The sequence below is a fragment of the Eumetopias jubatus genome, unplaced genomic scaffold, assembly GCF_037043125.1.
Source record: "Eumetopias jubatus isolate StellerSeaLion01/CBP00866 unplaced genomic scaffold, mEumJub1_p1.0 scaffold_16, whole genome shotgun sequence".
Classification (NCBI taxonomy): domain Eukaryota; kingdom Metazoa; phylum Chordata; class Mammalia; order Carnivora; family Otariidae; genus Eumetopias; species Eumetopias jubatus.
The window spans coordinates 17,826,786-17,854,179 of NW_028274822.1; the positions used below are offsets into that span (position 1 = coordinate 17,826,786).

Here is a 27,394-nt window from a genome sequence, read left to right on the forward strand (position 1 = left end):
ACGTGGTAATATGAAAACACCTAGGATTACTCGGACTAACCCTCTACAAAGAAAGAAAACAGAAACTATAATGCTTCTTTTGTTTTTAGTTCCCAGCTTCCCAAGACAGTGTTCTACGGAGGTAAAAATCCTCTTATGACATAGGATTTATTAGGTAGAAAGATCAGTTCCCTTTGCTCCATAAGGCGTCCCTCTGTCATTGCCATCCTGCAGAGTGCATCCTATTTCTTACTTTACCGCAAAGCCAGAGGGGTCTTCCTCACCAAAGTTGGAGAGCTATAGCAACAGACCTGCTCGGATGGCATAGTTTCCATAGGCCAGACTCTTACCCTCTAAGATCGGGTTGGAATGCTTTTCCCTTCAAAAGAAGTGGCTTACCCTTGATATATATATTTTTTGAAGTCACAAGCTCTTGAGAAAATAATGCAAACGATGGACCCGCCTCCCTTCTCTGCCCCTCAAACGCACACGCACACAAACACACACACATACACAGAAAGTGTACACACAACTGTGGGGGATTTGGTCTCCCTAAAGGCATTCATGGACCCTGGATGGCAGGTTAAGAATCTAAGGGGGACCCTAGGTGCCCCGTGGCATGGGCGTGCAGCCCCAGTTAGAACGCAGCTGGCCCCACTCCTGAGCTGGGTGTAGCCAAAGTGAGGTAAGCATGCGCGTGTTAGAGCCGCCTACCGTTTTCAGAGTGGCTCACGAGTATTTTCTCTGGACCCCTCCCAGCCACCTGGGGAGATCGGTAAGGGCAGAACCGCTCAAGGGAGGGCGACTGCCGCTGAGGGAAATATGGGAGAAATGCAGACAGATTGTCATAACCAAATCCTTATAAAATGTTTCTCCCTCTTCTCCATGCCTATGAAGCCATTTGCTGGTGGCCAACAGTGAAGGGACACATGGGGAGGAATTGTCTTATAATGCCTTGGGGAGGTGACATCCATGGAGGCTGTGCTCATTCAGGGGAGATGCTGAGTTATACTTACCCAGGCATTTGTGGGAACCCGAAGAGGCTGGCAACTGAACACCAGACTTGTCACTAAATGAATGGGGGTGTTTTCAGCTTGTGGGATATCCACCGTACCAAAGTGTCATCTTCCCCTCCACCTTGAAGAATGCCCAAGTCAACTCCAGGGTGGCCGGGACAGGGGGAGGCGGGGAGTCCTGATGACAGACCTTCCTATACTGTCCTGCAATGATCAGTTATGAACCTTCATCTCTCACTGGTCGCACATAATCTCAGTCTCAAACTCAACTCAAGAATCGTCACCTTCTGTTTGTCTAGGTCCTTCAAGAAGCAAATGCCAAGATGGGATTAAATGTGCAAGGATTTTAACAGGGGAAGTGCCTGTGTGAGGAAAAACTTGGGAGTCAGATAAGGCTGGAAGAGCTGTAGGATGTGATACAAGTCTAAGGTGAGTGAAGAAAAACAGGAGAGAAGGTTGGGTGGAAGATACTTGGACTGTCGGGCGCCTGGGTGGCTCAGTTTGTTAAGTGACTGCCTTCGGCTCAGGTCATGATCCTGGAGTCCCGGGATCGAGTCCCTCATCGGGCTCCCTGCTCAGCAGGGAGTCTGCTTCTCCCTCTGACCCTCTTCCCTCTCGTGCTCTCTATCTCTCATTCTCTCTCTCTCAAATAAATAAATAAAATCTTTAAAAAAAAAAGATACTTGGACTGTCATGCCATCTAAGGAAGGCTCATCAAAGCTGAGGTAGGAAGGTCCTCTAGCCAAAATCAACCTTCTAAGGAGGGTGTGCCCCCCAAATGGTCCAGCCTTAGTATTCTTGCCATACTCATCTGGTGGTGGGAACAGCCCAAGGTGAGTGCGGTCCTGGGGCAAACACAGCGCCATTGGTCACTTATACTCCCTGTAGCTGGAGGTCTGGGAGTACAGTCTCATGGCCATCACACCTTCTATCCTACTAGCTCATTTAAATTCTCCAGCCTCACTGGCTCTTGTTTGCAAACTTCATGTCTCCACCATCCATCATTCCTCTGTGTCCTCATTTCCCTTCTCCAGCAACCTAGATTTCAGGACCCATCCCTAGAATCGCTCTCTTATAAACACCCCAAAGTCTGCTGAGCCTGGCTCACTCTGAGATGCTCATCTGGTCTAGTAGACACTAGTAGATGTCTATTCCCCACACCCTTCTTCTTAGCAGAACCCTCATTTGGTTCATGGAGTTCACCACACTATCCTAAGCCAATGGTTCTCAAACTTTGCTGTGTCTCAGAATTACCTGAAAGGCTTGTTAAAGCACAGATTGCTGGGACTGACACCTATTCTGATTCAACAGGTCTCCATAGAGGCTCAAGAATTTACTTAGTGAGTTCTCAGGTGATGCTCATGCTGTGGGTCCAAAATCTCACTTTGAGAACTACAGGTCTAAATCCATCCTCATAAACCCGTGGCCCTCTTGCCATGGCAATTGTCAGGATCTGAAGAAAATGCCCCATGCTCCCTGGCTGGTGAAAGCTTTTCTCTCCATCCTGCTCCACATGAACGAGGAAGCAGGTGGACCTAATTGCCAATTGCAATCATGTCACAACCACAAGACACAAGTCATCGCAAGGAACCAATATGTGAATAGCCAAGTAGAGAAGAAAGAACCCGGATCCTTGAAAAAACTACTGGGCCACAGAATCACCCATCCCTGGAGCTTGACCTACCTCTGAACCTCCCTTTAAGTTAAATAATTCATTTTCTTATTGTTTAAGCTGGTTTGAGAGAGGTTTTCTGTTACTGGCAAACAAAAACATCCTAGCTGGTACACCTAGGAAAAACCAAACCCTGATCTAACCCAACTGATGTTTGAGCGTGTACCTACACCTAAACTGCTGAATACTTTTTTAAAAAAGATTTTATTTATTTATGTGACACACACACACACACACACACACACACACAGAGAGAGAGAGAGCATGAGCAGGGGGATGGGCAGAGTGAGAGGGAGAAGCGGACTCCCCGCTGAGCGGGGATCCCAACACCGGGCTCAACCCCAGGGCCCTGAGATCGTGACCTGAGCCGAAGTCAGATGCTTAACCAACTGAGCCACCCAGGCGCCCCTAAAAATACACAGCTATCATGCTATTAGACCAGCTGTATATACTGTGTGGTTGTTGAGCAGAACTTTACTTACCTTAGTGCATTTGCTTATACACCCACCCATTAGGCATAATTCTTTCATATTGCAGGAAGCAAAAAAATCTTCCTTTGGCCTTGGTTTGATGACAGGCTGTATGTCTCACTTCTCAACAGTAGCAGAGGGGTACCTGCTTCTCACACTGTTGAGTGTCCAGCTCACAGCTGACAGCTGTTAGCTATTACCATATTGATAAAATATACACAACATAACATTTACCATTTTAGCCATTTTTAAGCATATAGTTCAATGGCATCGAGTACATGCACATTTTGTATTAGTCTGCTCAAGCTGCCATGGGAAGTCCAAGATCAAGCTCCGGCGGAGTTCCATTTCTGATGAGGCCTCTCTTCCTGGCTTGCAGAGGGCTGCCCCCTCCCTGTGTCCCCACATGGCCTTTTTTTTTCTGTGTCTGCACAGACAGGGGGGTTGGTGAGGGAGTGGGGGAGAGACATCGAATGAAAAGGCATAGGATTTGGACCACGGCTCTTTCCTATTCCTCCCCCAGGGGTAGATTTGTTCTTTCCTTTCTCCAGAATAAGGTCCTTATCTAGGTCTTGGAGGTAGAGGTTTGTTGCCCCTTCCCCAGCAGCTTAAAACTTTTGCTCTGGATACAAGAAGAGTCCAGCAGGGAAGTTTTATGCCATGTGACAGTTGTGGTCGAACCCCTTCCCCAGACCCACACCAGCGCCTCTCTCTGGTCTCCCTCCCGACTCCCAGTGTTCCTGTGAGCACCCAGTGGAAGCCGCTGGAAAAGAGCTATAAATGAGCGCCAAATTCCCTTGTGTTTGGGTTTCTCGGGGGTCCTACATTGTCATGCCAGTGCATATTCAACCTTTAGCAACTTGTTAACATTTTAGCTGATTTCATCTTACCTCCTTATATGGCGGTCAGTGCCTTTTCCTCCCATGCTCTGCCAGATAGAATGGTCCGTGCATCCAGCTTTACTTGGAGCATGCTCTCCCTCCTTGTTCCAGCTACTTATTTGCCTTGCAACATTTGCTTTGTGAAGCCCTCAAGAAAAGTCATGACGTAGATTACCCAGCTTTCTCCTATCATTAGGGCAAGAACAATGCTCTTTCCAGCTTTCAACGTCTTCAGTGGGAGAAGAGCCTTCATGCAGAGGTAGGTTGAGGTCCAAATGAAGGCATGTGTGTGCAGCCACTTGATGGATTCTATCATCTCCATAAAAATTACGGTTATGAAACTCACACCAGGGCAGCAGGGAAGATCTGTAGGGATGCACCTGATCTCCAACAGCAAACAAGCAAACCGTGGAAACGATCATAATTTCAGTCAACAGCAGAGAAGAGAGAGAGTGAGGCAGCCCATAACGGGACGCCACGCAGCAGTGAACACACTACTGTATTCAACCACGCTAAAAAAAATCTAAGCAGTACATCAAGCTAAGGAAGCCAGACCCAAGAGAGCACGTACACTATGATTCCATTTAGAGCAAGTTCAAAAACCTGCAAAAAACTAAAAAAACATTTGTTAGGGTGTGTCATCTCAGAGGAAGCTATAATGAAGAGCAAGAGTGATTAGCATACGATTCAGAATAGCGGTGACCATTTTTTGAAGTAAGAAGTTGGTAAAAAGTCAATACAATTTAGGGTTTCCGTTTCCCCGTGACCATTGTTCTCATTGCTTTCAAGGACTTTAGGGAAGGTCAGATGTAATGACTGCTGATGTATTGGTCTGATTAAAACATTAATTTTCCAGGGCCAGAGGTGGAGCCTGAATTAGGTTCTTTGCTCCGTGGATGTGAGGCCCATACCCAGCAACACTGACTTGCAGCACATGTGAGCCTCATTGTCACCTCTTGTCATTTTGACACCGAGAGCATTAGATATGGAGCCTCTCCAGGAAAGGAGGGCATTGAGGGCTCAAGTTTCTCCTGAATCTAGCACGGTTTGGTACAAGCTGAGTCCAGAAAAGGGTGGGTGTGAGCAATTACAACGGCTGAGGTGTCCTCAAAGAAAGCTCGCTAGAGGGAGACCAGCCCCAGGCCAGGGGGTCTCAGTGGGTGGAAGAGCAACAGACCATCTAGGGAGCGAATAAAGAAAGTCATGTTTCAAAGCAGCATGCGTTTTGGTAGGGTCCGATCCACATTCCTCTAAGAGACATCAGGGACCCCTTATCAAGACAGGTGGAAAGTGCTTTGAAAAGCATCTAATAAAGCACTTACCCAGCATTTACTGGGTACTTACTAAATGCCAGGCACTGCTCTAGGCTCATTATAAATATTAGCCCAATTCATCCTCCTAACAACCATAAGATGTGGGTAATGTTATTATCCCCATTTTACAGAGGAGAACACTTGCCCAAGGAGGTACAGAGAGTAAAGAAGGGGATGGAACATGGGCTCAGTGGTCCAGCTCCAGAGCCCAGGCTCTTAACCACCACCCTGGGCTGCCTGAAGGTCTCCAGCAGCACTCACAAAGCCTTGTGACTGATCTATGGCTCAGGAGTTCTAAGGTCCCCTGTTGGAATAGGGCAGAGGAAGGGTCTTGCCCAATTGTAGATTTTGGCTTGTTTTCATAGCATTTAACTACTGGCCTGGAATCATCAGGTGAATTTGCATAGCCCAGAGACCAACCCCGGGTGAACGCCACCCGTGGCCCTCGGAGCTAGGAGGATTGTCTCTCCTCCCTGGTACAGGCTCTGTACAGCTGCCCCGGGAACAAAATTACAAGACAGTACAAGAGACAGGGTTAAAATTTGCACTAAAATGATAAATTGGATGAACAATCTAATGAGTCTGGCGGAAGACCAAAGGTCAGCAAGAAACCGCTCCCAGCTCTTTCCAGGGCCCCACCTGCGAAGTGAAAAGCTGGACCAGGAATTTCCAAACACAGCTCTGCTTCTGGATCCCCCAGAGAGCTATGGAAAAAACACAGACTTCTCCTCCCAACCCCCCAGATTCCGGTTCAATACAGAAGGCTAGGGACAAATCATTCTCAAATGATTCAGGATTATTGGGGTTTAGCATATACCAGGCTCCTATGAAAGACAGAGTTCTGCATAACTGTGAGATTTGCATCACTTACAGAGTTACAAAGAATTCCTACCAAAATGTCCGCAACTCCAACATTTATAGAAGTTGATGTGACAGTTGGTTAGGAACAAAGAGAAGGTTAGATCCCTTTCTCTTATAAAAATATGTAGTTTTAAACTGTGATTGGGCAGGAAAAGGAGTTCTTTTTTAGGTCTCAGTCATGGGTCACATATGAGACAACATGCCAGGCCCGCATCCTCTTAACTGGAACTGTGTAAGTGATGAATGTCCTATCATCCCCATTTTGCAGGTGAAAAGTGAGATTAGGGAGAAAAAATGAGTATTTCGCCAATAATCACAAAGCTCAGAAAGTCTGCCAGACACTAGATAAATATGTCTCCATAGAAGCTTTCCATATATTTCCATATATTCATTCGTGCATCCTCATGGGCATACTGCATATGTTCCTCCATTCATTCAACAAATATCTACTGAGCCATTTGTTTTTCTGACTACTGAGAACATAAAAATGTGCCAAGTACTCCCGGGGACAAGGTTTCTTCCTGCTCGGTTAGCAGCCCATCTCAAAATATCCCCAATTTCTTTCAAAAGGACGGACCCTGAGGAGAATGGAGAGGATCCAAGCCCTCTCCAAATGCACTTGGATAAACCCTTGACTCTTTACTAATAAAAAAAATCAATTCTGTGTTTTAAGAGCATCTGTCTTCATTCTATAGTCAATACACATTTTTTGGACAATTTTTAAAGAATATTAATAGGAATATTAATATTAAAAGAAATCTTGAGAAAGGAACACTGGAATAAGCCAAATTCAGCTTAAAAAGAGGGGGGGGCGGCTGGGTGGGTCAGTCATTAAGCGTCTGCCTTCGGCTCAAGTCATGATCCCGGGGTCCTGGGATCGAGTCCCGCATCGGGCTCCCTGCTCGGCGGGGAGCCTGCTTCTCCCTCTCCCACTCCCCCTGCTTGTGGTCCCTCTCTCACTGTCTCTCTCTGTCAAATAAATAAATACAAAATCTTAAAAAATAAATAAATAAAATAAAAAGAGAGAGAGAGAGAATTAGAATAGATATCCATGTTTCAAAAACTTTTTCTCAAACAGCATTGATGATACTGGGCTCCCCAGCCATAGTTAATGAGTAACCAAAATGTACACGACTCAGTCTCTCTCCCCCATCCACTGCATATCCAGAAAAAACTCCTGGTGTAGCATTCTCCATCGAAACCACTATCATTTCAATTTGTTTAAATATTTATTATTAAAACAACTTTCAGAACAAGTTACTTAATTTAAATTATTTTCGCCCACACTTTCATTGCCCAATGCAAAAACTTTCCATAGCTTCATGTACCTTTATCATTTTGAATGGCAATACATAATTTTACATAATTGTCCTCAGTCATGTACAATTTTGTGATACTTTATTTTTTTAAAAGATTTTATTTATTTATTTGAGAGAGAGAGAGAGAGAACATGAGAGGAGGGAGGGTTAGAGGGAGAAGCAGACTCCCTGCTGAGCAGGGACCCCCGATGCGGGACTCGATCCCAGGACTCCAGGATCATGACCTGAGCCGAAGGCAGTCGCCCAACCAACTGAGCCACCCAGGCACCCATTTTTGTGATACTTTAAATTTCACATATTTTTGCAAGTACTTTTCAAAGATGTGACAGAATATACAAGTGTTGTGTTTTGGATAGCTGCACAATATTACCAGACACCATCATTTAAAAACAAGAACGAAAACAAGAAAACACTACCCATGGAGTTTAGCTTCTAGAAGTTTGCTTAGAGAGCATTTGGGCCAAACGTCCTATTGTACGCTTGATAAAACCAAAGTCCAGAACTTGCTCACTCCTTTGCCTGAGGTTCCTTCTCTGTATGCTGCTTTTGGAGCTCTCCAGGAGAACCCTGTTCCTCTGACTTCCCTGGCTGGGGACTGAAGCCAGGAGAGGGAGGAGGGGAGCGGTGATGAGTGAAAGACAACGGTGAGCTATCTGGGCTCATCCATGCTGGGCCTCTGCAGCATGCTGGTGTAGACTGGGGTGGGAGCTGGCAAAACAGGACACGCATGCAGGCATGCACACATGCTTGCTGCAAGATTCCAGTTAACTTAGACAAGAAAACGGGTTTAGACAAAGTGAAGCATATGCATAGGGGCAGGATCCGTGCAGAGGAGGCATACTTTTGTGCAGCTTTTCCTGGGTTCCCTTCAGGGCGTGTGGCAGTTGTTAGATGAAAAGAAAAGTCAGGAACTCTATTCTCTCAGACCCTCAACTGTAAGTGATAGACCCATAGATAGATTTATAGTTGGGAGCCAGTGGGAATCATGGCCAGAGGGGCATGTAGCTCTGTGGTTCCCAAGAACCAGAGTGCAGGTAAGCAGGCAGGTCAGGGATGGAGCCTCAGAATCTAGAGTCCAACTTTTAAAAGCTCCTTAAATTGTTCTGATGGGTGGCTGGTTTGGGAGACACTAATATGGCCCCCCTCCCACTCAGGCTGGGACTCACTTCTCATGCAGTCAGGAGCTTGACTCGGGGAACTTGATGGCAGGGATGGAGGGAATTACTTTCTAATCTTCAATTCTGTTCAAGTTTATGTAATAACCATTGCTTGGATAACAAGAATTCTATAACAAAGTGTTGCTTAAATTTTCCATTGGCTCAGTATGGTCTTCTAGATATACCTTGATATGATGTGCCTGTTGGGTATGACCCAAGCCCTGCCAACAATCAGCTTCCTCCTGAAACTCACAGCTTACTCTCCAAACTAGCCGATACACTCACCGTGCCTGCTTCCCTCTGGGTTTTTGATGCGAGTGCCCTCAACCATCCCATTTCCTTTCCATAATTCCCGCTCCTCTTCCAAGACTAAGCTCTGGTGCCATGATTTCTGGAAAACCTTACCACTCTGGCCTGGGTTAGAGGCCTCTCCTTGGCTCCACAACAACCTCTGCTTTCTTCTAAAGCTAGAGGTGGAATAGATTTGGGGAGATAGGATCAAGACCCAAGTTTTGTACATGTTCAAGTTGAGCCTTGGGACACTCCAACATGTGGAGGTCTGGAAGAAGGGAAAGACCAGTAAAGGATGTTGGGGAGGAGTGACCAGGGAGAAGGAGAGGTTTCACACATAACTGTCTCCCTCTCAAGCTTTTGTGTCTCATTCATGTCAAGTCCAAAGCTGTGCTCTTGACTGGCATCAGGGGGGCTCTGTTGCACACAGTGATTCAGGAACCCAGCTGACAGAGGCTTTGTCACCTGCAACAGTGGCTTCCAAGGTTATCCTGGGCATCCACCCACAGCCAGAAGGGAAAGAGCAGAATAAAGAAGGTGCTTCTTAGCCTGGGACCAAGACTCACCAATTCTGCTCATATTCCACCGCAAGAACTAGTTTGTGCCCTGACCTGGGTGACAAAGGGGTCTGGAAAAGGTAGTACCTAGCTGAGCAGCTGCATCCAAGAAACAGCTCTTAGTGGAAAAGGAAGCACAAGTTATTGGTGGACATCCATCCGACTGCGCAATAGGCATCTTGAAATCTAAGAGAAGACGGCAGCTCAGGAAGCAGGCAGTGATCAACTGGTTGAAATGCTCCTGTTCTGTCACTTATATGAGGGCTGAGGGCTGAGGGCTGAGGGCTGAGGGCTGCCTGGCAGTTGATGGAGGGGTTTTGGGGGGTCAATGGAGTCGAACATGTGAACGAAGTAAATGCGTGTACCCCTTCACAAATCGAAGTGCAAAAAAAGTGATTTTTATGTATTCCCCCCTGGAAGGTAGGTGACTTTTATTAAATATATCCAGGAATTTTGGCTACAGTGGTGCATCTGATTCTGGTCTCAATATAACATTAAGACCAGCAATAAGGGCAATCAGAGCCTTCCTAAGCAAATGCAGAGAGGGCTAGACAATTTTCTAATCCTAACTCTTCTCACAGCTCAGATCTTGCCACAGACCCAAGGATTTAATTGTCCCACCTTCCAGCTCTCTCTTTGTGAAAGCTCTTTTGTCACCTTCTCTGATCCCTTAGTAGGAAAATCCCCACTTGTCCAGTGTTCTGGCCATTAGAAATTTGAAATTTTACCCCTGAGAGTGTTGCTTATAGAGAAAGGAGCAATTTGCAGCCCATTTATTGTACCCTATGTTATTTTACAAATTTTAGGTCATTTGCCCTGATCTTTATTGCTGAAAGTGAATTGACCATTAGCAGGGGAATATTAGCTGCTGAGTGGAATCTGCTATAGACCATTCTTGAAGACCATTAGCTTTTCATTTGGGGGCAGTTGGTGTTTGCTATTTACTGTGTAGTTCAGTTGCATGCATCTCCACCCCCCCCCCCCCCCCCGCCAAAGGTTGTGGAACCTTTGAAAGCAATGAGGATAAGTTTTTAGAGTCACATGAAAATGTACAAGCAAGATGGAGGTAGAGTTAGTAGTAGGAGGAAGGCTGCTAGCAAGGGCTTTATTTTAGGGCTTTATTTTACTCATGATCAGGCTGATTTAACTGCCTCCTGACTCCATATGTTATTCCCCTTCTCCTGAGCTTCAGAGTTAATCATAAATAATGTGCATCTCTTCATTTCACCCTAAATGCAAATATCAGTCCTGGAACAAATATTTAAATAGTACCAATCAGAGCTTTTTATGTTCTTTTTATCAAACCCCAAAGTAAACACAGCTTCAGAAAATACTTTCTTTTCTGCAAATGTTATTCTGAAATCTAGCTTACAGGCTACGGGACTTTAACTCAGCCTCGGGCTTAACCACAGAGAAAACCGAGGGCTAGGGCAGTTTTTGGGATGGGCTCAAGGAGACTTGGTGGTAGCATTGGAAATAAAACCCAGGTCCCTCAACTGGCCCGGGGCTTCCCTCCCCTCCCTCTCTAAGTGCGCCCATTCATTTCAGGGGTGGAGGAGGGACAGTAAGAGCTTTATCCGCAAGATCGGCCCCTGCCCCTCTCCTGGTCTGATGCTCTTGCAGGGGGAGGGTGTGTTAAGGGAAAACAGGGGTCTCCTCTCATTGCCAGAGAGGGGAAGATAGCAACCTGTCCTTCCCTGGAGTCCCTGCGTAGAAGGAAGGGACAAGCCTCTTTTCTCTGAATGCTATGAGGAGGGGTGGCGCAGGGAAGGAGAGGAAGAGAGGAAGAGGGAAGAATCCCTTCTTACAGGAGAATGGATAGGGGGTTGCTCATTCTCTAGCAGAGCCTGAATGTATCTCCGCCCCCCCATCTGTCCCGTACTCTGCAGCACTGCCCCACTTTCACTTTGTGGGACCACCATCACTTTGTACCTGGCCCCGGGCAAGTCTTGCAACCGGACTCCCCTCTGGGCTCACCTCCTCCAATCCAGCACCCACACAGCCGCCCCAGTGAACATTTTTTTTTTTTAAGATTTTATCTATTTATGTGACAGAGAGAGACACAGCGAGAGAGGGAACACAAGCAGGGGGAGAGGGAGAGGGAGAAGCAGGCTTCCCGCTGAGCAGGGAGCCCGACGTGGGGCTCGATCCCACGACCCTGGGATCATGACCTGAGCCAAAGGCAGACGCTTAATGGCTGAGCCACCCAGGCGCCCCCCAGTGAACATTTTTATTTTTTTTTAAAGATTTTATTTATTTATTTGAGAGAGAGAATGAGATAGAGAGAGAGAGAGCATGAGAAGGGGGAGGATCACAGGGAGAAGCAGACTCCCCGCTGAGCAGGGAGCCCGGTGCGGGACTCGATCCCGGGACTCCAGGATCATGACCTGAGCCGAAGGCAGTCGCCCAACCGACTGAGCCACCCAGGCGCCCCCCAGTGAACATTTTTAAAACGCAGATCTGATGTCTCCCGGCAAGAACTCTCCACTGGAGCAGGGAGAAGCTCACCCTTTACAGCATGACTTCCAAGGTGGTGATCTCACCCTGGTGCTCCTTCAGCCTTCTCCTCACCCCTCAACAGAATGTTCCAACAGACACTCTCTGGCCCCTAGACCTCTCCCTCGGCAGGTCCTGCAGACTGGAGTGTCCTCTCTCCCCCCTACTCTGGGTATAATTGTGTTTACTGTTTGTCTCCCCCCGCCCCCACCTTGTCAGTGCCACGAGGGCAAGGTCACATCTTGCTCTGTCATTGTTGTAGTCCTAGCTTTAGCATAATGCCTTGGATTTCAAAGGTCCTTTGTAAACGTAAAACAAATGAACAGGTGAGTGACATGCTACATGTCTTGCAAAGCTCATAATGGAAGTTTCTTCCACCAGGGGAGCTTTCCCATGATTCCCAAAGCATAGAAGGTGCCAACCTACATGCTCCCACCACAGCTTATGCCACCGTGGCACTTCTCACGCTGGGGTGTCATCTCCCATCTTCTCTGTCTCCCCCGACCCAGGCCACATGCCGATGCTTGGGAGGCACAGAGAACAAGTCAGTCTTCCTCACCGCTCTATTGCCCCACCGAGGTCAGGGCCCCGCACCCGCGCTCGTATTCAGTATTTGTCAAATGAATGACTCTACGCCAAACTTCTCTGATTCCCAAGTTGAAGCCTCTATGTTTCCTTTCAGGAAGAGTGGAAAACAAGACTATCAGGATCACTGTCATCCATTTATTGTTCCTTTTATGTTGGGCCCTGTGATAAGCACTTCACACGCATCATCAGGTACGTCCAGGCTCCACCAGTGTGTGGGTACAACTGAGGACACTTGTCTCATTATTTCCCAAATTATCCTGAGTTTGAACACCCATTTCCCCCAAGTACAGATGTCTGTCTGTCTGTCTTTTCCTTCCTCTGGTTGCATGAGTTCCTGCCTTTTCTGGTTTGTGAATCTTCATCTCTTTCTCTTCCTCATATTTTTTCTGCTTCTTCAAAGCTAACATTCTGGCTTTGGGTAAATTATTCCACTTCTCTCTCTTTTCCTTCCATAACTATAAATTGGAAATAATAATAATACCTCATGGGATTATTGCGAGAATGAAAGAACCTTATAGGTACAAAACACAGAGGACTGCCTATTATGATGCTGATGCCCCCTGGTGCTCTTGCTATGTAGACCTGCCAATCATCCTCACCCCAACTCAGTCTCACTCCCCAGGAAGCAACCAGCAGAGGTAGCCAGCCTCTCTGCCTGATTCCAACCTCCCAGGAGACCCAGCGTAGGTCAGGGGTTTAATCGGCTATAGCAGGGGTCTGGGTCGGGGGTGGGGAGAGGCGCGGTGGGTAGAGATCAAATGCAGGATTATATTACCTGTTACGAGCTAAACTGTATCCTCACCCACCCCCAAATCATATGTTCAAGCCCTAACCCCCAATGTGATTGAATTTGGAAAGAGGGCCTTTAAGGAGGTAACTAAGGCTAAATGAGGTCATGTGGGTGGGGCTCTAATCCAGTAGGATTGGTGTCCTTCTAAGAAGAGAAGAAGCTAGAGATGAACACTCACAAGGAAGACGGTGTGCAGACACGGGCAGAGGGAGGCCATCTGCAAGCCAAAGAGCGGTGTCAGGAGAGACACCAAACCTGTAGACACCTTGATGGCAAACTTCTAGCCTCAAACGGTGAGAAATAAATTTCTGTTATTTATTTTTTTTTAAGATTTTTTTTTTTTTTTATTCATGAGAGACAGAGAGAGAGAGAGAGGCAGGGGGAGAAGCAGGTTCCCAAGGAGCAGGGAGCCCGATGCGGGACTCGATCCCAGGACCCTGGGATCACGACCTGAGCCAAAGGCAGACGCTTAACCATCTGAGCCACCCAGGCGCCCAAATTTCTGTTATTTAAGTCCCCCGGTGGGCCGTATTTGGCAGGGCAGCTCTAGCAAAGTAATACGTTACCCAAAGACAGTTGGCTCTCATTTTTGTGTTTGGGAGAGCAATTCTCATGATCTAGACAGACAGAAAGAAGTTTCCTTTTATTTTTTTTAAAGATTTTATTTAAGGAGAGAGAGAGAGAGCATGAGTCGGGGGGGAGGGGCAAAGGGAGAGGGAGAAGCAGGCTCTCCACTAAGCAGGAAGCCCCCCACACCTGGACGCTCCATCCCAGGACCCTGGAATCATGACCTGAGCGGAAGGCAGATGCTTAACCGACTGAGCCACCCAGGTGCCCCAAAAGTTTCCTTTTAAAAATAGTGCCTGGGGGGTGCCTGGGGGGCTCAGTCAGGTAAGCGGTCCACTCTTGATTTCAACTCAGGTTGTGATCTCAGGGTGGTGAGATCGAGCCCTGCACAGGCTCCGGGCTCAGCAGGGACTCTACTTGGGATTGTCTCTCCCCTCTTCCTCTGCCCCTCCCCCACCGCCTCTAAAATATAATGGTCCCTGGAACAGGGTACGTGAACTGCAAATGATAGGAGTCATTTTGTCACTGCTGTTGGTGGTGGTCATGTTGTCATGGTTAGGCTCATTGCTAAGAGGAATGGGTTGCTCAGGGCACTCCACAGCCTAGAAGGTTCAGACACCCTCAAGAGAAAGCCAGAGTAACTACTAGGTTCTCCACACACAAGATTTGTTTTTGAGGTATAATTGGCATGTAACATTGTATTAGTTTCAGATGTGCAACATGATTCGACATTTGTGTATACTGCAAAATGGTCACTGTTAGTTAAGTCTCTTACCCATCACCACACACAGATACAGAAATTTTTTTTGTTGTTATGAGAACTCTTAAGATCTACTCTCTTAGCAACTTCAAATATGTAATTTAGTTCTGTTAGCTATACTCACCACGCCATACACTGCCTCTCCAGGACTTGGAAGTTTGTACATTTTCACCCTCTTCACCCATTCCCCTGCCCCTACCACCTCTGGCACCCACCTCTGGCAATCTGTTCCTTGTATCTATGAGCTCTTTTCTTGCTGCTGTTTTTTCCTTTTTTTAGATTCTACATGTAGCTGAGATCATATGGTATTTGTCTTTCTCTGATTTATTTTTTTTAGCATAATGCCCTCAAGGTTCATCCATGTTGTTACGAGTGGCAGGATTTCCATCTTTTTATGACTAAACAGTGTTCTATCACCTCTCTCTCTCTCTCAGTGGACTCTTAGATTGTTTCCATATTTTGGCTATTGTAAATAATGCTGCACTGAACATGGAGGTGCATATATTTTTTTTGAATTAGTGTTTTAATTTTATTCAGATAAATATCCAGAAGTAGAGTTGCCAAATCATATGGTCGTTCTATTTTTAATTTCCTGCGAAGCCTCCATACTGTTTTCCATGATCACACCCAGTTACATTCCCACCAACAGTATACCAAGTTTCCCTTTTTCTTCATATCCTCATCAACACTTATTTCTTGTCTTCTGGAGAATGGCCATTCTAAGAGGTATGAGGTGATATCTCATTGTGGTTTTTTCAATTGAAATATAATTAACATAAAATGTTAGTTTTGGGTGTACAACATCGATTGAACAATTCTTCTTTTTTGAAGTTTTTTTTTTTAAAGATTCACTTATTTGAGAGAGAGAAAGCGAGGGAGGGGTGAAGGAGAGAGAATCCCAAGCAGACTCCCCACTGAGCATGGAGTCCAGCGTGGGGCTCGATCTCACAACCCTGAGATCGAGACCTGAGACCAAGAGTCAGACGCTTAGGGCGCCTGGGTGGCTCAGTCGTTAACCGTCTGCCTTCGGCTCAGGTCATGATCCCAGGGTCCTGGGATCGAGCCCCGCATCGGGCTCCCTGCTCGGCGGGAAGCCTGCTTCTCCCTCTCCCACTCCCCCTGCTTGTGTTCCCTCTCTCGCTGTGTCTCTCTCTGTCAGATAAATAAATAAAATCTTTAAAAAAAAAAAAAGAGTCGAATGCTTAACCAACTGAGCCACCCAGATGCCCCTCGATTCAACAATTCTATACATTACTCAATGCTTACCATGATAAGTGTAGTCACCATCTGTCACCATACAGCAATTTCACAATATTATCAATTGTATTCTCTATCTGTACTTGCCATGTCTGTGACTTATTTATTTTATAACTGCAAATTTGTACTTAATCCCCTTCACCTATTTGACCTTTTCCCCACCACCCTCCCCTCTGGCAACCATCAGTTTGTTCTCTATATTTAAGAATCTGTTCATTGTGGTTTTGATTTGCATTTTCCTGATGATCAGTGATGTTGAGCAATTTTACATGTGACTGCTGGCCATCTAGATACCTTCTTTGGAAAAATGTCTGTTCAGATCCTCTGCCCAGTTTTTAATCAATTGTTTGTTGTTTTGCTATTGAGTTATATGAATTCTTCATGTATTTTGGATATTAGCCTCTTACAGATATGTGATTTGCAAATATTTTCTCCCGTTCAGTAGGTTGTCTTTCCATTTTGTTGGTGGTTTCCTTTGCTGTGCAAAAGCTTTTTACCTTGATCTAGTCCCACACAAGATTTTTCTCATCTTGAAATTCCATGGGTGAAATTGAAGATGATTTGTTTGAATTCAAAGTTAGGATGGACAGTAATGAAGATAGTAAAAATGGGAAAAGCATTTAAAAATGAAGGCAAGATGGATATTGTGACCAAGGGTGAGTGGGAAAGCCTTAAAGCCAATAGTAATGGAGCAAATAGAAAGGAATAAAATCATTTTAGATAAATAACGGATAAAAGGGTATCCTGCTATATATTTATCATATCAGTGTAACAAAATACTTTCTGTATAAACTTTTTTTTGAGGCAAAGAAAAGGTCTATTCTCTTTCCTTTCAGTGCAACAAAAAACCGTTGGCCCGAGTCAACCTGAGTCACTGTGAATTATGTGGACTTCTGTTGTTTGCCTCAGACTTTTGCCATCATTTTTATGTTGTTCTATGAGAAAACTGTGTTTTGCATTCCAAGTAGATTTTGGATCACAACATGTCTATAAATTGGGACAGCTGATTTCCAATTTTAATAAGAGGCTGTGGTTCCTGCCAACACTCAGATTGATATATCATACTCCATATTAGGAAAAAGTAAACTGTCAGATCACAAATGAGTTGAAATTCGTTTTCTGCCTCATAAATGTGTTCTAAAGAAAAAGGCTAACTTTATCCCCCTGTTAAACTCTGACTTCCATGTTAGTGAATTTCCTCTTTAATTTTTGTGTATTCCAAAGTCCCTACAACAATCTCTATTTCATTTTTGCAATCAGAAAAACAATATAACAAAGACTTTTTAAAAAGAGAGACTCTGGAGTTTTCTTTCATGTGGTTAAAAAAAAATCCTTAAAAGAAAAATTCCATTTGGCACTGAGAAGACTTCATTTATTCCTATCTCTGGAGCAATGCCACAAACTTCATTTGTGATGTACCAAGCTTATCTTTGGATGGAAGATTACAGAAGAACAGTGAGGAGGGCAGGTGTCCTTTATTTGCACATAACCTTATAAACCGGCTAATTCTGTGCCCTGTTGTCACCAACACCTGCATGACGGGCTGGGGCTAATAAAAGAGGCATTCAGGGGCAGAAAACTATCATTAACAAAACTCCAAAGTCAAAGTTGAGTCTTTGTTGAGTCCACTCAGTTAGCTGTGGATTTCTTTTCTCAATGATAAATAATTCACATAGTTCGTGAACTTAAAAATATGAAACGCTTGGGCGCCTGGGTGCCTCAGTTGGTTAAGCGACTGCCTTCGGCTCAGGTCGTGATCCCAGGGTCCTGGGATTGAGTCCCACATCGGGCCCCCCCTGCTCTGTGGGGAGCCTGCTTCTCCCTCTGCCTCTGCCTGCCACCCCCCCCCGCTTGTGCTCTCTCTCTCTCTCTCTCTCTGTCAAATAAATAAATAAAATCTTAAAAAAATTGATAAATGAGATATATTTTAAAAAAATATGAAACGCTTTACAGTGAAAACTTTTGGGTCCTTCTTCTGTGCAGTTTTGATCTCTGAGACTTCACAGGTCACTAATTACTTTTCTCAGTTTCAGGTGTATTCTTTCAGAACTTCTTTAGGCAAATACAAGCGTATATGACCTCATGTATATTTTAAGCTGGGGATCATTTAAAGAACACAATGCCTAGTGGAAATGATCTTCTTCCAGGATTTTTTTCCTTTTGGGTGTAAGAAAAATTATTATTATAGTGAACCTTATTAAATGGTTTCAGTTTTCTAGCAATAGTAGAGATAGCCCAGCCTACTAACCAGTCCTTGGTTAGGCATCAATAGATGTGTCTTTGGCTTAAAATATGACTCTGAACTGTAGTTCTTTGACTGCAGTTAAGAGAATATGCATCTGTTACTGTGAAATGGGGATAGATGTGTCAGTGCTCGGAAGAGTGTAAGCGCCCAGGCAAAAAGAAGGAATTAATGATTACCTTCAAGTGGACTACAATGTCTTCTAATCTTCCTTTGATGATAAATGAACAGCCTTAAATTGTGGCTCAAAACTATTAAACTAAATTTGCAAAGCAAGACACAGCTATCAGATGTAATCTCCATAATGAACTCAGCAACGAACCTTCCTTTATTGCTTGCAAATGCCACTACCATTAGCCAAAGTTTATTGAACCTCTGTAATGTGCTTTTTACCATCCAAAGTGAGATGACTGAGTTGGGAGAGATCTGTGGACACCTGGAATGTCTAAAAAGGCCATTGGTAACTAGCCATAGAAGAGATCTATGGGAATTTGCTAAGGAAGCAATGGTGGTGTGCCCTCTGTCTCTCAACAAATCTGAAGGCACTCATTTAGCTGAGCAGGATTTCACAGCATCGTTTTGCATAGATCAGTATTAACTTACAGGTTATATTTTATTTTTTTAAATATTTTTATTTATTTATTTATCTGAGAGAGAGAGCACAAGCAGGGGGGCAGGCTCCCTGCTAAGCAGGGAGTCTGATGCAGGGATCGATCCCAGAACCCTGGGATTATGACCTGAGACAAAGGCTGATGCTTAACCCACTGTGCCACCCAGGTGCCTGATTTTTGACTGTTAAATACATTTTGTTTTCCTGGGGGGGTGGAAAAAACAACTCGATCATTATGTATATTGGCTTCTTGCATATTGCAGGAATCTGTAAACATTTTGTATAGGATTTTTACATCTAATGTTTATGAGGGAGATTAGCATGGAAATATCCTTTCTCATAATGTCTTGTCAAATGTTAATATCAAATTTATACCAGGCTAATCAAATGAGGTGGGAAATGTCCTCTCCCCCAGCATAACTAATTTATTGCCAACATTCTCATGTTGCACTAGTGGGCTTGAGAGTCCGTTCAGGAGTACTCTGCATGGGGGACCAGGAGGTAAGGAGTATAATGAAACTGTAGGGTGTGAAGACAGGATGCTGAGGAGCAGGCTTCATGCTGTAGCCTTGCTCAGCTAAGCGATGCCAGGCAGGAAAAACCAGGCCAGGTCAGGAACCCTTAGTTCTGCATTAGCCAGCCCACTCAAGGTTTCTGGTTCTTCCTCCTGCTTCCTCATTCGTGGTCTTGTCAGGAAGAGGGCGGTGTGAGGAGGCAAGAAGCTCTCTAGGAGTTCCTGGGGGGCTCAGGCGATTGAGCATCCGACTCTTGATTTCAGCTCAGATCATGATCTCATGACTGCATCAGGCTCCGTGCTCAGTGGGGAGTCTGCTGGAGATTCTCTCTCCCTCTGCCCCTCCCCCATGCACACATGTGCTCTCTCTCTCTAAATAAAATCAAATAAAATCTTAAAGAAAAAGAAGATCTCAAGTTGTTTCTGGATGCTACCAGCTGAGCACTGGGTCCCTAGTCTAGTCTTGGGCTGGGAAAGCCTCCAAGAACTTGGGCCTTCCTTGTAGTATCTTCAGACTGGTGGGGATGAGGGATGAGACCTTGCCCTTGGGCCACCTTCCCTCTGTGGCACCCAGGAGTTGCTGCATGTAACAGGAGGTGCTGAGCAGCATAGGGCCTATGGCTTACATGCTGAAGAGGGGCCAGAAAAGAGCTTCCTTCATGTTGCACTTGACCCTGTAGCAGTGCGTAGCCTAGGAAATGGAGGATGTGCTATTGTGAGTTGCCTTCACTGTCAACCAACCAATGAAATCTTGTGGGTTCACCTTGTACAAGCCATAGGTTATGCGGGTCACTTCGATCTTCCTGGCAGGCTTATGGGAGAGGGAGAATTAGTACCTTGTCTCTTGCATCAAGATAAGCATGTGGTTGGCACCCCTTAAGGACTTCCCCTAGGCTTTCTATGTTCTCCCCCAGTAGGGGGGAACCTCATCTGCTCTGATGGAGACTGCCATTTCTGCCCCTTCGGGAGGACCATGAACACTGTCCACTGTCTTGGAAATACTCTTCTGTTTTTTGGGGTTTTTTTAAAAAAAGATTTTATTTATTTATTTGAGAAAGAGACAGAGCACAAGCAGGGGGAGAGGCAGAGGGAGAGGGAGAAGCAGGCTCCGCACTGAGCAGGGAGCCCGACACTGATCTTGATACCAGGACCCTGAGATCATGACCTGAGCTGAAGGCAGACACTTAAGCGACTGAGCCACCCAGGCACCCAATAGTTTTCTGTCTTTCCAGTGGTGCCATCCTCCTCCAGCACCAGGGAGAGGGCTTGTCCATCAGCATCAGGCTGTCCCGGACCTGGAAGGGGCCCATCCAGACTGTGCGTCACAATGCCCTTCTGCACACTCTGGTTTGCAGTGCTTGCTCTGAAGGGCTGGGCCCTGGAGGCCTCCAGACTGGGCTCCAGCAGTGGCTACAGGGACACCACCTAGGTGCACACTGCCACACATGTGGAGAGGGACTTACGGTAGAAAAAGTTGAGGAACGTCATGCGTATTCCATCCTCATCAGCTGGACTGCCTTGTACCACCTCCACAGCCTCCTAACCTCCCTGCAGTTCTGCCCCTGGGAAATATTTCCTCTATCTTCATGTCTGGGAGAGATTATATCAGCCTGGAGGAGGAGAAAAAAGAGAAAAAGAAGAACGCATTCAGTTAGGATTCCATTTATCAAAATTTCAAAAACAAGCAAAAATAAGCTATCCTGTCTAGTAATGCATACAGAGCTGGCAAAGCTGTAAAGAGAAGCAAGAAAATGTGCATCACAAGGATCAGAATGGTGGCTATGTCTTGAAGGGAGAGAGGATTTATTGTCCAGGATGGGCCAACGGAAACTTCTTCAGTGTTATCCGTGTTATTGACCTGGGTGGTGGTTGTGCAGGACTTAGCATTAAAATTCTTTAAACCCGGGGTAAAAATTCTGTTTTAAGCCATAGTCTTTAAATGCTGACCTCTGGGCCAAATCCAGCCTGCTGCCTTTTTTACAATAAAATTTATTGGAACAGAGCCACATTAATTATGTGCTTTAGTGCTACAAACATTCTACAGAAGTTCTGACGGAGACTGGATGTCCTGTAAAGCCAGAAATATTTACTGTCTGGCCCGGAAGAATTCATAAAACATGTGCATAGTTTCAAGCAGAGGTTGTTTTATTTATTTTTTAAAATTTATTTATTTGAGAGAGAGAGCATAACTGGGGAGGAGGGACAGAGGGAGAGAGAGAAGCAAACTCCCCACTGAGCAGGGAGCCCAACTTGGGGCTCCACCCCAGGACCCTGAGATCAGAACCTGAGCCAAAGGCAGACGCCTAACCGACTGAGCCTCCCAGGTGCCGCAAGCAGAGGTTGTTTTAGACCTTACATATAAATTGCATGCACTCTTCTATATGGATGGCATATTTCACATTTTTTTAAAAGCAGAAAAAGAGATGAAAAATGAGTAGGATTCGTTCCTAATATGGTTAATATTTATTCATTAGTTTATATAATCTTTGTTTTGAAGACCCACTCTGAGAATCTGATTCAAGGATTATTTGGTGTCATTAACGAAAACTCATTTATGCTAGTTCATGTAAAGGGAGCTTTACTGTAAACAAACAGGACCCCAAGGAACCCAACTGAACGTCAAGATTGGGAATACCAGCTGCAGACAGTTTCCCTCTGTCTCTCCTTCCTCCTCTCCGCTCCCCGCCCCCGCCCCTGGTCACCACCACCTCCCTGGCCTCCCATCTTTGCAGCTGTCCCCAAGTGGTGATTTAACCCCACGTCTTGTTGATCTTCTAGCTAGTCCTTCACAGATCACTTGCTCAGCCCCTATGTCCAAATCCCAGAGAGACAATCTTCCTGCCCTGACTCCAAATTCCCGGGGCAAGTGGAACGTCTTCCAATTTAGGTTACATTCCCCCAGGTCCAGATCAAAGGCGTCCAGTTTGTAGTAATGGGCAGGTGGAGGGGGGGCAATGATTTCACACATCTAACAAAATAAGAACGGAACAGGGATGGGCATTGTACAGGGGCAATAAACAGTAGGGGGTGAGTGAGAGATGTTGAAAGCTATTACAGGATCCCTTTAAAGGGTGTACAGGGATTAATTTGCTCCCGGTATTGAAAGTATAAATACTTTTAAGCCCTTGAAATAGGAGGTTAAATTTGGGGGCAGGATGGAAGAGAATGGTGAGATGTTAGCAAAACAAAACCCTAAAACACACAAAAACAGCTGAGAAGGAAATGCAAAAGCTAACAATGCCATTGATGAAAAGTCTTTGACAGATGGGGCGCGTTCAGGGTGGCCTGGCCCTAGATGATGAAAAGTCTTTGAATAGGATTGATTTGCAAATGAGCACAGGGGAGTATACACACTTAAATGATTCTTACATCAAAATAGTAGTCCTAGGCCATGTGCGCTTATGATTAACATGCTGGAAATCAGAATTATTGAACTCTTACTGCAGCACGCGCCCTGGGCTCTTTACACAGGCAAAGCAGATGTCGGCTACTCTACTTCATACTTAGAGATGCAGATGAAATTAGCTGGAGCTCTAGGCGGCTCGCGAAGGGTGGGTGTGGTGCAGTTTTCCCAACCTCCTCTAGTTGAGATCCGCAGCAGGGGATAATCGGTTCCCTTGATGGCTCTACCAGGACTCCCCAGGGGAGAATAGAAGTAACCTTACAGTAAATTGGGGGTTAGAATATATTCTGTAGGCAATGGACTAGGTTTGCACTATCCTGCATTAGATATCGGTGGCAGTGGACGTCACTTTGGATAAACTTTAAAATACAGGATACATACCCAGAAGTGGAATGCCTCCTTAAAATGTTTGCACATTTCTAAAGGCTTTGGACATATATATTGCCAAATTGCTTTCCAAAAACTTGTAGCAAATCATACTCTCCCCGGTAGTGCAGAGGGCTCCTGGCTTCTCAGCATCCTTGCTGGTACTAGAGATGAGTTTCTGTAAACCTGCAAGTAGAAAATACTACCTTGTTGTTTTAATTTGTGCTGAATTACTTTTGATGACAGATCTAGGTAGATAAAGTTTAAACTTTATTTTTTTATATATATATTTTAAAGGTTTTATTTATTTATTTGACAGAGACACAGCGAAAGAGGGAACACAAGCAGGGGAAGTGGGAGAGGGAGAAGCAGGCTTCCTGCGGAGCAGGGAGCCCGATGCGGGGCTCCATCCCAGGACCCTGGGATCCTGACCTGACCGAAGGCAGACACTTAACGACTGAGCCACCCAGGCGCCCCTAAAGTTCTAAACTTTAAAAGGTGAAAATTTTCCACAACTGAGAGCAGTCAAAAGAATATGCCACAGAGTCCTCCTACCCCAAAAAAAGCCCTAAAGGAGAGTTTCAACAGTGCTGTGAGCACTAATAGCATTGCTGGACTAACAATGTTCATGGACCATTTACTCAGATAAATAACTTCTTATGTTTATGTTTTAGGAAAGGAAGAAAGCATATTTTTAATTGGATTAATAGGAGTCCTAAATAAAATAATATAGGCAAAAAAATTGGCACATAATAGGAGGCCAGAATGGTATTGTGGGGTTTTAAAAAGTCACATAATTTTATTTATTCATTTTTATTTTTTTATTTTTAAGTAATCACACCCAACGTGCGGCTTGAACTCACAACCCCGAGATCAAGAGTCACATGCTCCATGACTGAGCCAGTCAGGCGCCCCAAAAGTCACGTAATTTTAAAGACACACTTCAAGTATATCGTGTATTAGCAAATATGGAAAGTATAATAAAGGTCAAGTTCAGGAAATGATAGTTATGAAAAATACTCATAACCCTCCAACCCCTCAAGACCAAGCAAGTTTACTACCATCATGGGGAAGCACAGAATCTGTATGTGTTATAACAGGATCTACCATGAGATGTTTACAAAAGTAACCACATTCATTCAAACCAGTTGGCCCACTTACTGCCCACATATAATTTGTAGACACTGCTAGCAAACATCTAGAAAGTCAGAACAGTCCATGACTGTCATACCAAAAATGCTGTTTAACCCTATGTTTAACAGAACAGAACAGGACACTGAATGGCAGGATAGATTTATAAGTAGATACACTTACCAAAGCAAATTAGTAATAGGTGCAAAATAAGTTCTGTAAATGTATATATCCTGAGGCAATTCCAAATTAAATAATTGTTTCATATCCAACTGCAGTTTTTATTTTATTTATATTTTATTTTTTAAAAGATTTTATTTATTTGAGGGGGAGAGAGAGAGCGCCCACGCATGCATGCAGGTGTGCACGAGTTGGGGGAAGGGCATAAGAGGAGGGGGAAGCCGACTCCCCACTGAGGACTGAGACCAGATGCAGGGCTTGATCCCAGGACCCTGGGATCATGACCTGAGCAGAAGTCAGATGCTTAACTGACTGTGCCACCCAGGTGCCCCCCAAGTGCAGTTTTTAAAAAACTTTTTATTTTGAAATAATGATAGATTCATAAGAGGTTGCCGGAATAAAAACCACCCAGGGAAGTTCAGCGAACTTTGTCTAGCCTCTTCCAGTGGTAACATCTACAGTATAGTATCAAACCAGGAAACTGACTGCTTATATGATCCACAGAGCTCATTCAGATGTCACCAATTTCATAAACACTCCTGTGTGTGTGTGTGTGTGGGTGTGGGTGGGTGGGTGTGTGTGTGTGTATGCAATTTTATCGCAGGTGTATCTTCATGTAACCACCATTACAATGAAGATACAGACCTGTTCCATCACCACGCATCTGCCTCATGTTTCCCTTTTTATATCCTCCCAACTCCCACCCGTAACCCCTGGCAATCACTAGTCTTTTCTTATCTATAATTTTGTTATTTCTAGAATGTTCTATAAATGAAATCGTACAATATATAACCTTTGAATTGGTTTTTTTTCATTCAAACTGATTCCCTTGATCCAAGTTGCAGTGTGTATCATTAGTTCATTCCTGTTTATTGCAGAGAAGCGTTCCATGGCATGGATGCATGGCAGTTTGTTCAGCCATTCACCCATCGAAGGACATCTGGGCTATTTCCAGTTTGGCGCTATCATGAATAAAGCCACTACAAACACTTGTGTATAGGTTTTACATGAACGTAAGTTATTTCTTGGGATCAACGCCAAAGAGTGCCATTGCTGGGACATACGGGAAGTGCATGTTTAGTTCTTTAAGAAACTGCCAAATTATTGGGCGCCTGGGTGGCTCAGTTGGTTAAGCGACTGCCTTCGGCTCAGGTCATGATCCTGGAGTCCCGGGATCGAGTCCCGGGATCGAGTCCCGCATCGGGCTCCCTGCTCGGCAGGGAGTCTGCTTCTCCCTCTGACCCTCTTCCCTCTTGTGCTCTCTGTCTCTCATTCTCTCCTTCTCAAATAAATAAATAAAATCTTAAAAAAAAAAAAAAAGAAACTGCCAAATTATTTTCCAGAGCGGCTGTACCATTTTACATTCCTATCTAGTGATTATATATCCTTGCCAGCATTTCGTGTCATCGGTATTTTTTATTTTAGTGATTCTGATTAACTTTGTCACGATATCTCATTGTGGTTTTAATTTGCAGTTCCATAATAGCTAATAATGTTGAACATCTTTTTGTGTGCTTTGTCATTTGTATATGCTTTCCAGTGCAATGTCTGTTTATTTCCTAGTTGGATTGTTTGGGTTTTTTAAAAAAATTCATCATTTGTGTATGCTTTCCAGTAAGATATCTGTTTATATTCTAATTGGATTGTTTGGGTTTTTTGAGAACTTCTTATATATTCTAGATATAAGTCCTTTGTTAGATATGTGGTTTGCAAGCAATTTCTCCCAATCCATAGTTTGCCTTCTTACCCTCTTTCACAAAGCAAAAATTCTTAATTTTAATGAGGTCTAATTTATCAATTTTTCCTTATGGATTGTACTTTCAGTGTCAAGTCTAAAACCTCTTCATCTAGTCTTAGATTCCATAAATTTCCTCCTATTTTTTTCCTATTAGGCTTTAGATTTACATTGTACATTTAAGTTCAAACCCTCTAGGACCATATACCAAGCCCACCACTGTCCAGCCAGCCACCTCTCCAGCCACACACCCTCCATCCCTGGTACTGAAACATTGCCATCTGTGAAACAAATGAAGGGGCAGGTGTGCTGAGGTTTGCTGGTTCAGGAGGCAGATAGTTGACTAGTTGCTTAAGGATCTAAACGTAGCTTGAAACAAGTAGCCATTATTTCAAAGTTCTAAACATGAGAATCTGCCCAGGATTCTCTGATAGAATTATTGGTTTTGAACTTGCCCTTCTTGCAATAGGAAGCAAGAACACTCAGAGTTGGAGATCTTGCAAAATAAGAGAATGGTAGAGGATGGGGCACACACCTCCCCCATAATCAACCCAAAGAAACCAAATTTCAACTCCAAAAGGAAAGTATGTGTGCCTTTGCCCATGTGGCTCAGGAACCCCATCTATTTTGAAAACACTTGAATTATGAGAGAGTAGCGGGACTGATCTTCTTGCAAAAAGTTGCATCAAAAATTAGTATAAAAAATTAGTATGACTTGAGGACAGGCAGAAGGGGAAATTATTATTTTTGACTAAAATGTTCTTGAGAACAAAAGATCTGACAGACTCCAGAAGATGTCCTCTGACAGTTTAGTGTTTAGTGGTTAGAAAAAGACACCCCCACTTTCCCACCTACGTCAGCACACACACGAAGTTGGGCCCAGTGACACCGTAGGCTTGAGCACAAGTGCAAACACAGCTGTGCCAGGCTGCCGAGGCTCGTGGACCTTCCTCAGAGACAAGGGTCAACCTCCACCTTCCTGGGTAGGGGGAGGGTCTTGTGTCCACCTGTGGGCTGCCTAGGAGTCAAGTGACAAAAATAGACAAGTAGACATTTCTAAAAGAATTTCATTCTGAGACAACTTTATATAACCTCCTTGAGAGTGAAGGGTTAAACAGGTAGAATTATAAAATCAACCACCTTCATTCATTCATGTGGGCATTTGCTGATTCATTCATTTATTCAGCAGGTGCATCCTGTGCACCTCCTTGTTCCATTGCTGTTCTGGGCACTGGGTTT

General features: G+C 44.7%; 1 pseudogene; it reads right to left on the reverse strand.

Annotated features, from left to right (window-relative positions):
* Positions 1 to 19,797: 19,797 nt before the first annotated feature.
* Positions 19,798 to 20,620, reverse strand: LOC114208905 (lipid transferase CIDEC-like; annotated as a pseudogene).
* Between the last annotated feature and the right edge of the window lie 6,774 nt (positions 20,621 to 27,394).